A 14,159-nucleotide genomic window follows, 5' to 3' on the forward strand; every position below is an offset into this window, starting at 1 on the left:
TCTCGATTTCGAGGATAAGTATACAAATCGTGTAATGCTAAAGTGAGTGGCTATAAATCAGGAGATCTAAACATCTCTTCTGGAAATAGAAAACCGAAAATGGGTTTAAAATAAGCTTAAAAAGATGTCTTTTTTTATATTTTTACCCTCAATTAAAAAAATATTGATTACTGATTAAGCGCATATCAAGCTTTGAATCAGTATTTCAATGAACCTCAAATCAGCTAAAGGTTAAGGAGCTGAATAAAGGATTGTAAATCTTGCGCACAGCTTTTGTTCAAATGAAGGCTGCTTTAAAATAGTTGTAAAACGTATGTACAACTTTAAATTGTTACCAGGGATTACATACAATTTTATAAACATACATTTTGAAAATTCCATCACATTTTTTAGAGATGTAAAAGTTCCTCTAAAGATTTAATTAGACAGTGCTTTTTAAAAAGAGGAGCAGATCTGATGGGATGGTTAGAACACATACCAATCATCAGGGTGGCCACTAAATATAAGTTTTGAAAATCCCGTCTTTTTCCCGGTACGATTTCTAAAATTTTCCTGGTTTTTAAAATGCACATTTTTTTAGTATGTAACGCCCAATTTTCGTATCATATGGATGATAAGTACCATGTAAAAATGCACTTGCAATCCTGTGAAGTACATAGTCTAGATATTTATAGTTTAATATTATTCTTGACGTAAACCATCTATGGAAAAAAATGGAAGTAACTACCAATGATGACATAAAAGGCGTATGCTACACAATTACTTACAACATATTTTCATTCAGCTCCAAATAGTGCATAATTCAAGCTTCCCCTCACTCATTATTTTACTTATTTTCTTGTACTTAAAAAAACAAGTGTAGAAGTGGTAGCTAACTATGACAGATCTATAAAAGGTAACATGTGCATATCAAATCAGAAAAGGTCGCACTCGATTATCCGGGACATGGAGGATAATCGAACCATTTTTTTTAAATTTTATTCATTAGCGTAGGTGCCCTAACGCAAACTCATTGGTGTTGTTTCCGGGGATTCTTCCAGGATGTCCAACTGAGTATTCCCCCAAAAACTTACATCTGGAGATTCTTACAAAGTTTTGTCCGAGACTTCATCTTTCGATTACTCCAAAAATACTATCTAGGATTTCTTCAGTAACTTCTGTTAGCGATTCCACCTTGTATATCTTTTGTGGATTCCTTTAGATTCCTTAACCGTCCATAACTAGCGCGGTTGGCCACCACCGCCAGCACCACGCTAATACTATGTATGTATGTATGTAGGTAGCCACCATCCTAGCTTGAGTCTTGCTCTGCATGCAGTTCCACTTAACAACAAAGATCAATTTCATTACCACACTGACTTTAACACACCGCTGTATGAAGGGCCAAAGTGGGGTGTGGCGGACCCGTAAGTAGAGACACTTACGTGAAATCCACGGAATAAAGAGAATCTCCTTCCAACAGTATGATCCAACAGGGTGAATAATGAAATTTACATTACTTGTCAAGCTTTCTACGGGATGGTTTGTCACAAGAAGGGCGCGTCATATCCATTGCAACTGTTGGGATAGAAGAACCAGCACCACGCTAATACTGAACACAAAAAGCGAGATATTTCAAAGTGTTGTACAAAACTCAACAGCGCGATCGCTCGAGGGTTAATGGGTTTATTCTGGAAGAGGTTCCTTTAGGAAATTTAGGATTTTAGTCTGTTGGCAATTAGGGAATAGAACTATTGGTCTGGGATCATGAATTCGATCTATGGATTTCTCCTGGAACTCCTGAAGGATTCCCAAACGAATCTCCCACATGTCTAGAAGGTTTCCCAAGGAACTCTTGGAAGAGTTCTCGATTAAAATCCTCCCGCAGTAGTTTGATTTTCAGGATTCCGGAGTATTTCCAGAAATAGCTATCGTAAAGTTTTTGCAAGAAATTTTGGGAGATCATCCAGAAGGAACTCCTGGGTGATTTGCAGAGAGAGCTTCTGAAAGATGCCCAAAAGCAACTCCTGGAGCAACTCCAAAAGCAACTTTCATAAGCAACTCCTGGAGGTTTCATTGAATAAACCCCTGGAGGGTGCCCAAGAAGAACTCTTGAAGGAAACGCAGTAAGAAACACTGGATAAATTCCAAAAGCAAATACAGTATTGTCCGATTTTATCACGCCCCTTTTCAAAAATGCTTTTAAAGATTCTACAAAATCTATATGCATATTTAATATTTTTAACGTTGCAAAACGCGCCTTCAACATTTATTTTAAAGAAGAGTGAAAACTCTTGTTATCAAATGTAACAACAAATAAATGAAAAATAAAAGACTGACGCGTGGAGGCCGTGATAAAATCGGAACATTACTGTATAAAAAAAAAGATAAAATTCAGCAAAATTTCTTGGAAGATTTCAAAATCAAAGTTTCAGAAGGCACTCCTTCAGAAATCGTGCAAAGAACTCGTGGAGATGGATGAGTAACAGAATGATATCCTGGAGAAATACCAGAAGAAACTCTGTAAAGAATCCCAGAAAGAACTCCCGATTGATTTCTAAAAAAAGCTTTCGGAGGAATTCCAGAAGAAAATTCTAGGGAAACCCTAGAGGAAGCTCCAAGAAGAAAAGGAACAATTTTCTGGAGAGATTTAAAAAAAAAATCTGGGAAGAATTCCCATAGGAAATTTTGAAGATTGGAGCAACTCCTGTTACAATTGCGGAAGGAAAATCTTGATGAATCTTAAAAGAAACTCTTGAGTAAATTGCAATAGGTTGTCTTGATTAAAACCCAGTTTAGTGGTTATGATTTTCTTATCTATTAGGATTCCTGATGAAATTTCGGAAAGATTCCTTGAAAAAAAAAACTAGAATAAATTTAAGAAAGGACACGGGTTAATCCAAAAAGAAACTTTTGAAAAAATCTCAGATGTATTAAACTTTTTCCTCGAAAAAATCTCATCGAATTCCAAGAGATAATCAAGCGGTACAAAAACCTAGAGGAATTCTAGAAGAAACTTCTTAGGGAAATTCCAAATGATTGCACAGGCGAATTCCTTGGGATTTCGTAGAAGTATCCCAGGAGTATTTGGGTTTGGCTTTGATTTTGCAGAGATTCGATGAGGTGTACACATTCAAATATGCACATCAAGTTACTCTTAACAACAATTTTCCCGGTAATCATTCCAAATTCCCGGCTTTTCCCGCTTTTTTCCCGGTCGTTCCGAATTCCCATTTTTTCCCGGTTTTCCCGTTTTTCCCGGTTCGGTGGCCACCCTGAATCATGCCAAGCACCTGGGATCGAATCGCACTCCCGACAAACTCACAGCATGTTGGTTCGTCCTTTGGAAGGAAAGTAAATCCGTGGATCACCGCGATGAACAAGCCTCGTGTTAAAAATCTCGTTGAAAAGATAAAAAAGTCTGATATTTCTCATAGTTTCACCAATGATTACTTACCCAAGTTACGCACTTGTCACAGAAGAGTCACGGCGGCGCAGGTCACTGTGGCTTACTTCTAGCAAGTAAGTATTTGTTTGTTAGAAATAAGTCACAGTGACTTCTGCGAAACAAAAACCTGCGCTGCTGTGACTCTTCCGTGACAAGTGTGTTACTTGGGTAGTGAAGTCTTTGAGGAAATCCACAATGAATCCTTCTAATGATTTTACAAGAAGTTCTGTCAACATTCCACAAGATAACTCAATGCATAACTCAGTAGGATTTTATGTCTACAATATTTGCTACGATGTTCTCCTCTAGAAATTTCTGAGCTGTTTCTGATCAATTTCTGCATGAATCGTTCTAGTTCTTGTAGTAGAAGATTTTGGTGGTCTAGCGACTACCACTTTTGATTGCAAGCAGAAAGTTTACAGAAATTTCTTTGGAATATCTGCCAGAAATTCTTCTTAGGAATGTTCCCAGGTACTAAACAATCTTCTAAAAGTTTCTCTAACATTTTTTTCTCGATGTACATCCGGCAATTCATATAGTAATTCCTCCGGAAGGTCTGCAGCGAATTTCTTAGGACTTCTTTTAAAATTTCCCCAGAAACTTCCTCAGGATTTCGTCAGTTATTTCAGCAATATCACCAGGAATTTATGCTGAAGTTCCTCCTGCGATTTTTCGAGCTATTCTTCTCAAGAGTTCTTCCAGAAAATCTTAAAGGACTTCCTCTAATATTTTTTGAGGAATTCTCAGAAGATTGCTCCAGGAATTCATTCCAGAAACCTTTTAGGAATTCCCTCAGGTAATTAGGCATGGTACACAAATTACGTAACGCTAAAATCAGCCTTTTCAGACCCCCTCCCTCCCCCCATGTAACGCTTTTTGTATGGAAGCTCAAAATAATTTGTATGGATCGTAACGCTACGCTGGACTCCCCCCCTCCCCCTATAGCGTTACGTAATTTGTGTACGATGTCTTATCTAGAAACTCACCAATCAGTCCTCAAGAATATTTTCAAAAAAAATCTCCATTTTTTTTTAGAAATTCTTTAAATCGATTCAATTTGTTCAGATTTTGTTTTACAAAATTTCATCTAATATTAACGCCTCCAGTCTCAGGAGAAACAACGAGAGTAACCCCAGGTGAAACTAAACCTCAGGTGGAAATAATCCTTGCGAGAACTTTTAGATTTATTGCAGCAGAAACTCTAGAAAACCAAGAAGGTACTCTATAAGAAATTAAAGGAAAAAGCTCGGAAAAAATCCCGAGAGGAACTCCTGCAAAAAAAAATATGAAAAACTCCTTGGACGAGCTCTAATAAAAATCCCAGCAATAACTTCGGTAGCAACTCTGAGAGAAATTGAGAGAAGATATCCTGAGGAAGTTCCAAGAGGAACACCTGAAGAAATCTCCAGGGGTCCTCCAGTTAGCCTAGTGGTTAAGGCTATGAATCGCCATTCCGGAGACGGCGGGTTCGATTCCCGTTCCGGTCAGGAGAATTTTCTCGACTCCCTGGGAATAGTGTATCATTGTCCTTGCCTCACAATATACAAATTCATGCAATGGCAGGCAAAGAAAGCCCTTCAATTAATAACTGTGGAAATGCTCAAAGAACACTAAGTTGAAAAGAGGCAGGCCAAGTTCCAGTGGGAACGTATAGCCATAAAGAAGAAGAAGAAGAAGAAGAAGAAGAAGAAGAAGAAGAAGAAGAAGAAGAAGAAGAAGAAGAAGAAGAAGAAGAACAAGAACAAGAAGAAGAAGAAGAAGAAGAAGAAGAAGAAGAAGAAGAAGAAGAAGAAGAAGAAGAAGAACAAGAACAAGAAGAAGAAGAAGAAGAAGAAGAAGACCTGAAGGAATCGCGTAAAATATCCAGAAGGAATACCGAGAGTAATTCCGCGACAACTTCTACAAATTTCCCCGAAAGATATTCTTTTAGATAAAACGGTATAAATTCTGATAGATAGGGTAATTGTTCCCATCGTTGTGGTAGTACCTATTGTTGCGGTAATGGCAATTGAGCACTTTTTCGACTGAAATGTTACCAAAAGGTATTTTTAATAGATGTATGGTGCTTAAATTATGAGATTGCACCATTTGTTTGCATATGATTTGCCCAAAAACCTATTTTAAAAAATATTTTCCTAAATGTGTTTGCTGCTGTGTTCCTATTGTTGCGGTAGTGTTCCTAATGTTGCGGTATCCCATATGATTTCAATGGGATACCGCAACAATAGGAACAAAATACCGCAACATTAGGAACACATACCGCAACATTAGGAACACAATGTTCTTTCAGATAAAAACGAATAAAATGCTCATAACAACATCAAAGTGGCAATATTTCGTTATTTTCCCGTAGATTAAGGATGGATTTTATTATTTTCAATTCAATCCATGTAAAAAGTTTACTTGGGGCGATAAAATTGTGGTTTAAACATGAATCCAGCGCTTAACTCCTCCATGATCGGATCAATTACCCTATCTTACGAAAAATTGTTCAGGAAAAACGTAGGAGGAAGTCCGGGGAAAATCTCGGATTTCAGACTCTGGGAGCAATACCGAGAAGAATTTCTGTAGCATCCCCGTGAAAAACTCCAGGAGAAATTGGTCGGAAATCAGGAATCCTGGAAAAGAAAGAAATCTTGAAAAAGAAAGGAATCCGGAAGTATATCCGGGAAAAGTTCAAAAAGGAATACCTAGAAAAATGGTGTGAAAAATACGGAAGAAATCTTGTGAGGAATTCTGGCAGGCATTCCTGGAGGTATTTCTAAAATAGTTACAGAAAGAAACTCTGATCGAATTTGTGGAAAAATCCTCGTAGCGGAATTTCTAGATGGATTTTAACTCCCAGGTTCATCCACGTTCACATGAAATTTGCAGCATCATCGGCTTAAAGGAAATATGTACTATGTCTAGAAGCTAACCTTGTGCTCCACGGTTATCCAGATTCCTTCTTGATTTAACTTGCTTTTCGAATAACCATTCAGAGGATTTTTTCATCGTCAAGCAATCAGCAAGAACCTGCAGCATCAGGGGAAAAACATTGTTTGTAGCTTGTTCTTACTACAAAAATGCAGTAAATGCTCGATTGATAAATGTCTGGGAAATTGATTCAGATACACTGAAGGCCTGTCTATAAACTACGTAGACTCATAGGGGTGTGGTGCATGGTAGGTGGCTTCAGGCCAAAGTCTACGCTGCATACAAATTTCGGTAATTTTGTGGAAGGGAGGTGTCTGAGATAGTCAAAAATGAGACTACGTGGTTTATGGACAGCGCCCAAGATACATATCTACCACATAACCACAAACATTACTTTGCTCACAAGTACCTTCTTGTAAGATATGCTAATAACGAAAAGTTCAATAAGTATAAATTGTATTGGCATTCTACTAGGATATTGTAGTTTTTAGTTGGTGCTTAGAGAACCCACATCGGTCGAAAAACGTCTGAGAAACGAAAATTACGTTTTTTGTAACACATTAGGAACAGACATTTTCTCAAATCGTCAAACTGAGATGATTGGTATATTAGACTTCGTAAAGGTATGCTAGGCTGAAAATAGTTATTTATGTAACGAGTTGCAAAAAGATGTTTTTTCAGCACGACTCGTACATTTATCCAACGAGGCTTGTTATGCAATGATTTTTCATTATACAACTCTTGTGAGTAAAATAATGTTCATAATGCAACTGAAATGAGTTGCATAACGAACATTATACAACTATGATTTTCAAATAACTCAACGTACATATGTACAGATGGGTAAGCTATTGGTTAAATTGGGAAAAAAATCCATAGCTCAGGTGAGATTTGATCACAGGACCCTTATTCGCTAGACAAGTGCTTTACCAACTAAGCTATCGAGCCAATTAATGACACGGTAACTTAGTTAACATAAGGTAATTCAAATGTCATCGAATCATCATCCCCTAAACCTCAAATATAACCATATCTGTTGTACTATGTACGAAGAGCGAAAGCGATTTATTTATTGTTTGAAACTGTTTGCCTATAGTACAGGCATCGCTTCCCCAACCATTGGGTAGAGGAAGAACAATTGGTACCTAGAAGGCGATCAAGCGCGTCGTTCGCATTCTGTTTGATACGACGGATAACTATATAGAGGTAGATGTTCGAAAACGAAGTGCAAATTTTCGGTAATACCAATCCGTGTGGTCAATTATAATTTTCAAATAACTCAACGTACATATATACATTATGCAACTACTTTTCATTATGCAACTCATTTCTTTTGCATAATGAACTGGTATGGAAAAATGGGTCATTATGATACTGAAAAGAGTAGTAAAAAATGAAATTATGATACAGAATTGCATAAAAAAATTATGCAAAGTTTTTTTTTTCATTATACAATTCATTTGAGTTACTTTATGTTCATAATGCAACATGCAACTCAAATGAGTAGCGTAATGAACATTATGCAACCATTTTTCATTATGCAACTCATCTCAGTTGCATAATGTACCGGTATGGAAAAATAGGTCATTATAATACTGAAATGAGTAGTATAAAATTGAAATTATGATATTGGATTGTATAAATAAAATTATGAAACAAATTTGAGCGTTTTTACAAATCAAGGAAAATCAATGGAAAATTTGAGTAGGACAGTTTTCTGAAGAATTGAAAATATTGTCAAGCCAAAGGGCAACAACACTGAAGAAATTTTTAAAAATAATACCATTATAATTATAGAAAGAAAAAACATCATTCCAATGTTTCAAAAAATTGTTGGTTTTGTAACGAGTTGAAAAAAAAAGTTTTGTTCTGCAGTCATGCATTTGCTCAGTTCTTTGCTAATTTGATGAATAAGGCGTGTGCTGAAAAAGTAGTGTTTTACTATGAATTGCAATCCAAATTTCAGACAATGATTAGTCATTATACAACTCATTTCAGTTGCATAATGAACCAATTACCGAAAATATTACCATTATGCAATTCAGTATCATAATTTTCAATTTATATAACTCATTTTGGTATCGTAATGGTTGATTTTTCCGAACTGGTTCATTATGCAACTGGTATGAGTTATGAGTTAAAGAGTTAAAATGTTGTATGGAACTCGTTGTAAAACTCGATTTTTTTTCAGCACGATTCGTTTTATCCAACTTGGCAAGCCTTGTTGGATAAATGTACGACTCGTGCTGAAAAAAAACATCTCTTTGCATAAATAATTATTGTGATACTGAAACGAGTTTAATAAAATAAAAATTAAAATAAAGCATGTTTTGATCACAACATATCATATTAAGTAAATTTGAGATTACCTGCTAACCTCTAAATGTTTTGAATGCTGACGTTTCCTAAAACGATAAGCGCTAGTTGAACTTGATGTATCAAACGACACCGAAAAATTATTTCAGGTACACCGAAATCAATGAACAGATAACAAAAGCCAATCGTATAGCTCTGGTTAATCGTGTGTGATAGGAATAACCCGCCCACCGTTGTCGATGCGAATAATTCGCACCAGCCAGCCATATTGGCATGTACTAACCTTGACCATCAAAATAGCTCCAGCGGTAATCCGATTATGTATGTCCCTAAGTATTCCGGCTATCGGGCACCAAACGTCTTCTCATTCACAACTGCAATCGAGGAGGTTTTTCTGGCTTCTGGCAGAACAAAAATGGCACGCACTATTCTTCGATTTTTTTCTTCTGAGTGCACAACGATACAGTCCTTTTTAATTTACTTTTCTTTCTTCTCAAGATTAATCCAATCTACAACCGTTATTCAGTTTAAAATTTTCTTCAATCCTTATTCACTTTTTATTTTGAGAAATATTCACTACGCGTAGTATATTGCTTTTTCGACTTCTTCACTTTCTATGATTAGGTTGTTTTTTTTTGCATTTTCATTCACATGCTCTCAACGTCATTGAAAACAAAAATCTTCATTCGGAAGCACCAGTCTTCTTTTCCTTTCGCATTGTGCGTGCTCCCTCATCACTTGTTCACCCCCTCGGTGGTTGCACCACCCCAAGGAGGGGTGCCTTCACTCCAAATTCTTATCATGGTTACAGCAGCACCAGCACCAGCAACGCCTTGTCTCTGCTGTACTCGGGCGTATAAATTCACTTTCAATTGATACTGACCCCTCTCCTCGCGCTCCCTCACGAATTCAAGATTACACGGATTTATGAAACTGTGGTTCGGGGGATTCGTATTACACACTGGATTGAGACACTTTAAAATACACAAAACACGTTAAAATTCAGGATCGTCACCAGGAGCTTATCACTTTTTCAGGAAATTTTCCTTTCTTCCAACGCAGTCTCGGCACTGTTCACTAGATTGGCCCAAAATGCATGAAATTCAGAAATTTTAGACCATGCAGCAGTTTCGAAGAGCAGACATACCCAGTAATGTTCCCTATTTTTTTTTTTAATTTCTTGGGATCACTATGAGTTATAGCGAGAACAATTAAAAAAAGGATAAAATCTTTAATAAAAATTTATGATTTTCTAATTAAAAGTAAGTAACGCTGTAATCGGCGTATATTTATTTTTATTTTAAAATGAAAATCGTCATCCAGGTATGAAAGCAACTAGTAAAAACCGGAAATAAATCCGAAGATAATTATTATTTATCTTGGTTACAAGAGTTTATTGTGGAAATTGTCTTACATGCCTCTTGGTCGTTCACAAATCAGGCATTAGGACAATGTTCCTATAATCTAACACCAACTTTAGACAAGAGTATAGAACAGACACATTTATTTCTCATATTGGATGATTTTCTTTTCTTACATTTTTAATTCCGATTGTATGCGCAATATATCCTCGTAGTAAAATTAACCTGCCAGGGATAATTACTAGCCGAGTTTACTCCCCGAAACTGCTGCAAGACTTGAAATTCCTGACTTACCACTTTTTTCCCCCAAATAACCTTGGGCCACTCTACTGTTCACGGAATCGGATGGAATTCTGCCATTCGAAGGGGTCACCGCACTGCTGCTGCTTCGAATCTTGCCAGCCAACGACACTCCACTCCGACGACTACTGCTGCTGCTGCTGCTCAGAAGGACGATGACGACAACTACGACGACGATAAGAGAGCAGCACACTAAAAGGCAAGCCTAGTAGACCCAAAGATCCTACTAAAAACTATCCACAGTCCGAGTCCAGGAGAGAACTTGCGGGAACCGACTTTTCCGGCGAAAACCAGGCGATAAACATTAGAGACTATGAAAAAGTTGCGACCGTTTGATCAACTATGATGAGAGAAATGACTGTACGATATAATATGGGACCCGGGGTGAACGACCGTTCGAACGCGTGTGTTTTGAGCCGCGCACCAACACTCACACAGTAGACCGACGACGACGACGACGACGATGATGGTGATTCCTCCTCGCATACGTAAAAAGTGCGACGTCGTCGTCGCACAACACAGCAATCGTACACAAAATCACTCACCAACACATCCCTAATCTTCCACAATCAAACATCGAAGCAATGGTCTCGTCGCGACGCGCGGCGCGCAATCGCTCTCAAAGGGGAACGGTTCTTTCCGCGTGCCAGGCGACTGAGATCTAGCGGTACTGTGTGTGAAAGAGTGACCTTTGGTAAGGCGCTCACACAAATACGAGCATGCAAGCAACGTGCCACTCTCCGAGAGAGATGGCTTATTCAATTAAAGCAGCTCACCACAGCCGGTCTAACAAATCAACATGACGACGAACGACGTCGGTGCACACATGAACTTGAAGAAGGCTATCGCGAGCGAAGTGCATTTTTCATTGCACAATAGCGTCACGGGCGACCATGGTAGCGCATCAGGGCATGTGTGTTAGTGGACTAACGCTAATGAACGCCATTCAAGAAACTTGAGTTGAAAAGAGACAACTAATGTCGTTTTCGTTTTTGATTCAGTTCCAACCTGGGTTGGAACTGGATGAGGTCACAGTTTCAACCCCAACCCGACTTCGGTTTCGCTTGTACTAATGTTTGTTTGAGTTTGTTTGACATTTGTTTGTTTACACATTTTCCGCCAATCCAGTTCCAACTATAGACACTATAGATTCCATAGACTCGCGGAGGCAAAGACAACTGTAGCCAAACGAACTGTCAGTTCATGTAGCCAAACGAGCATAACGTCACGATTTCAACAGCGACAATGGATTGCGTGACGTCATATTCGCTCGGTACACTCTAAATTCACGGTAAAACACACTAAAATCGTATTGCTCAACCATGTCTCCGCGAGTCTATGGAATCTATAGTGTCTATAGTTTCAACCCAGGTTCAAAAACGAATTCGACATAAGCGATATGGGCAGTTTACTGCAATAATTTGCAAGCTACAATTCAAATTCTTATCATCATATTATTATAATAATCAATTTTTTAATCAATCAATCATTCAATTATTTCAATAGACATAAATAGAGGAGATAATCCATTCATCAACCGTCCTAACACAGCCATGGGATTACAGTGCTGCCAGAAAAAATGTGGCATGTGGCAAGTGATTTAGAACAAGCCATCTGATTGTCATGATAAATACCAAGTGTACATGCACGTAAAAATAATTTTCCGGTATCATTCCACTAATAATTATTTATGTAACGAGTTGCAAAATGATGATTTTTACAGCACAAGTGGAACATTTATCCAACGAGGCTTGCCGAGTTGGATAACTATGACGAGTGCTGTAAAAATCGAGTTTTGCAACAAGTTGCATACAACATTTTCTGCAATGAGAAAAAATAATCACTGTAATATCACAGAGAACAGACATCCAGGCTAGAACAAATTTCATTCGGAAAGTTGTGTAAGGATTTGAATCTTTACTTGAGTAAGGTTGCAAACCAATACACGATGACAACACTAACGCCACCAAACACCATATTGCCACAGTCAGTGGTGAATTGAAACATTTCAAGTGGTGAATTAAATTTGTATGGGAAATTAATCGATTGCAGCGCCACGCTATTGCCACTTGTGTTGCCGATTTCAAATGGCCGTTAAATTCCTTACACAGTATCGGAACTGGGCTTGGATGTCTGTTCTCTGTGGTAATATGATCATTTACATCAGTATCATCATACTTCCTGGTGGTTGAACGGGATCACTCACGTGTTCCATCAAGCTAGACGAAAAACTTGAATCGCAGACAGACGTTCTAGCTCGAACAAATTTATTCAAATTTTCTATGTAAATTTTCACTAGCGACACCTAGGTAACCGATTGCCACAGTGCAGTCGCGGGCAGTTGACAGTTTGAGAAACCACGTGCTTCCAGCCGCTTACTTACCACCCAATTCACCACCCATCGAAAAATAAAATCAAAACAAACACTGTCAAAATCATTCCTACATTTGCGTCACATTCACAAAGATTTCCCAATGCGAGTGAAGTTCATCCAAATGCAGTTTTATTCAAGCAAATCTATGTAAAATAAAAGTAATAATGTGTAAAATATTTTACAAAAGTCCTGCGCTAATTTGTGCAAAAGATTTTAGACATTAAATAGAAGTCATTTACTCTGCACAAATTATGTGAAAACATTACTAGCGTGCAACACGTGCGGCCTTTTCCCGCCATCCGGCTGGAAGACGACCGTGGTGACAGTTGTTGGTCGCAACGCACATGTGAGGCAGCGATTGAACATGAACGTCGCTAACGCCATCTGTTCGCTGATTGCCACTTGGCAATTTGTGGCGGCCATGTTTTTTACACAAGCTGCTGAGTCAAACTTGAACGTCTGTCTGCGCTTGAATCAAGTAAGCTGTGCTATAACCGTCACAATTTTTCAAGCTCTTGACTTGGAAACACAGGTTGTTGGCCAAACAATCGCATTATGATTCATAATGCAACCCAAATGAGTTGCATTATGAATCATAATGCAACTGCTTTTTATAGTGAGGAAAAGTAGGCCGTAGTGACAATAAAACGGCAAGTATGAAATATAATATTATAGTGCCAAGTTGCAAAAAATGATTTTTCGTTGAAGTTTATGTGTCCCGACTAGATGAACATTACAAAATTATAACAAGCTGTGTTATTGTGTTACAATAAATTTTTATAACAAAGGTTGTTATAAAACATGTACCGTTAGTAGTTAATAGCCCGGACAGACATGTGATACGAGTGTGATTCCTGTACAACGGTACGCAGTGTCAAGAAAATTCTAACAAGACTGACTTGAACTGAGAGAATTTTCAGTATGTCACTCATTTCAAGCGCAATTGTACAGTGATTCTTGTATCACATGTGTGTCATAAGTATAAACACAGAGAACAGACGAACATGCTCGAACAAAATTTCCTAAAAATGTTGTGTAAAGAAAAAAAAAACAAGCACAGTAGCGACATCGACGGTGACTTTCCCATCTAAAAACACGTTTCGACGCCATGATGTCTCTAACCCATGAATTATTTCACAAGCGCACCTTTAAATTTTCCTTTTCAGAGAATGAGTTGTATTTGCTCAAATAACAATAAGCGTATTGTAATTTCACTAACTTAACATCCAAATTGGAGCAATCCACTGACCAATAGTTTCATCGTTTTGAATTACAAATGAGTTGAACAAGAATGCAATAATTGTTTTCCAAGGAAAACCAACACATTCTCTCCGTGGAACTATACTAGAGTGCACACCTGATGACACTAGCGCCAAAAGATAAAACAACGGCAAATCTGTACCGCGAATCGAAATGAGGCAGCACCGCGTAAAGGCCACATTCCCAGTTATTTCAAAACAACCGT

The 14,159-nt window shown here is 37.9% G+C and overlaps 1 long non-coding RNA gene across 4 annotated transcripts in view; it reads right to left on the reverse strand.

Moving 5' to 3' along the window:
• LOC134291600 (uncharacterized) overlaps positions 1-10,829 on the reverse strand; it is a 427,606-nt gene extending 416,777 nt beyond the window's left edge. For all 4 annotated transcript variants that reach the window (XR_009999178.1, XR_009999176.1, XR_009999177.1 and 1 more), the window contains exon 1: positions 8,943-10,829. This is a non-coding gene — a long non-coding RNA (uncharacterized LOC134291600). The remainder of the gene's footprint in view (positions 1-8,942) is intronic.
• Between the last annotated feature and the right edge of the window lie 3,330 nt (positions 10,830-14,159).

This window comes from Aedes albopictus, chromosome 3 (assembly GCF_035046485.1).
Source record: "Aedes albopictus strain Foshan chromosome 3, AalbF5, whole genome shotgun sequence".
NCBI classification, from domain to species: domain Eukaryota; kingdom Metazoa; phylum Arthropoda; class Insecta; order Diptera; family Culicidae; genus Aedes; species Aedes albopictus.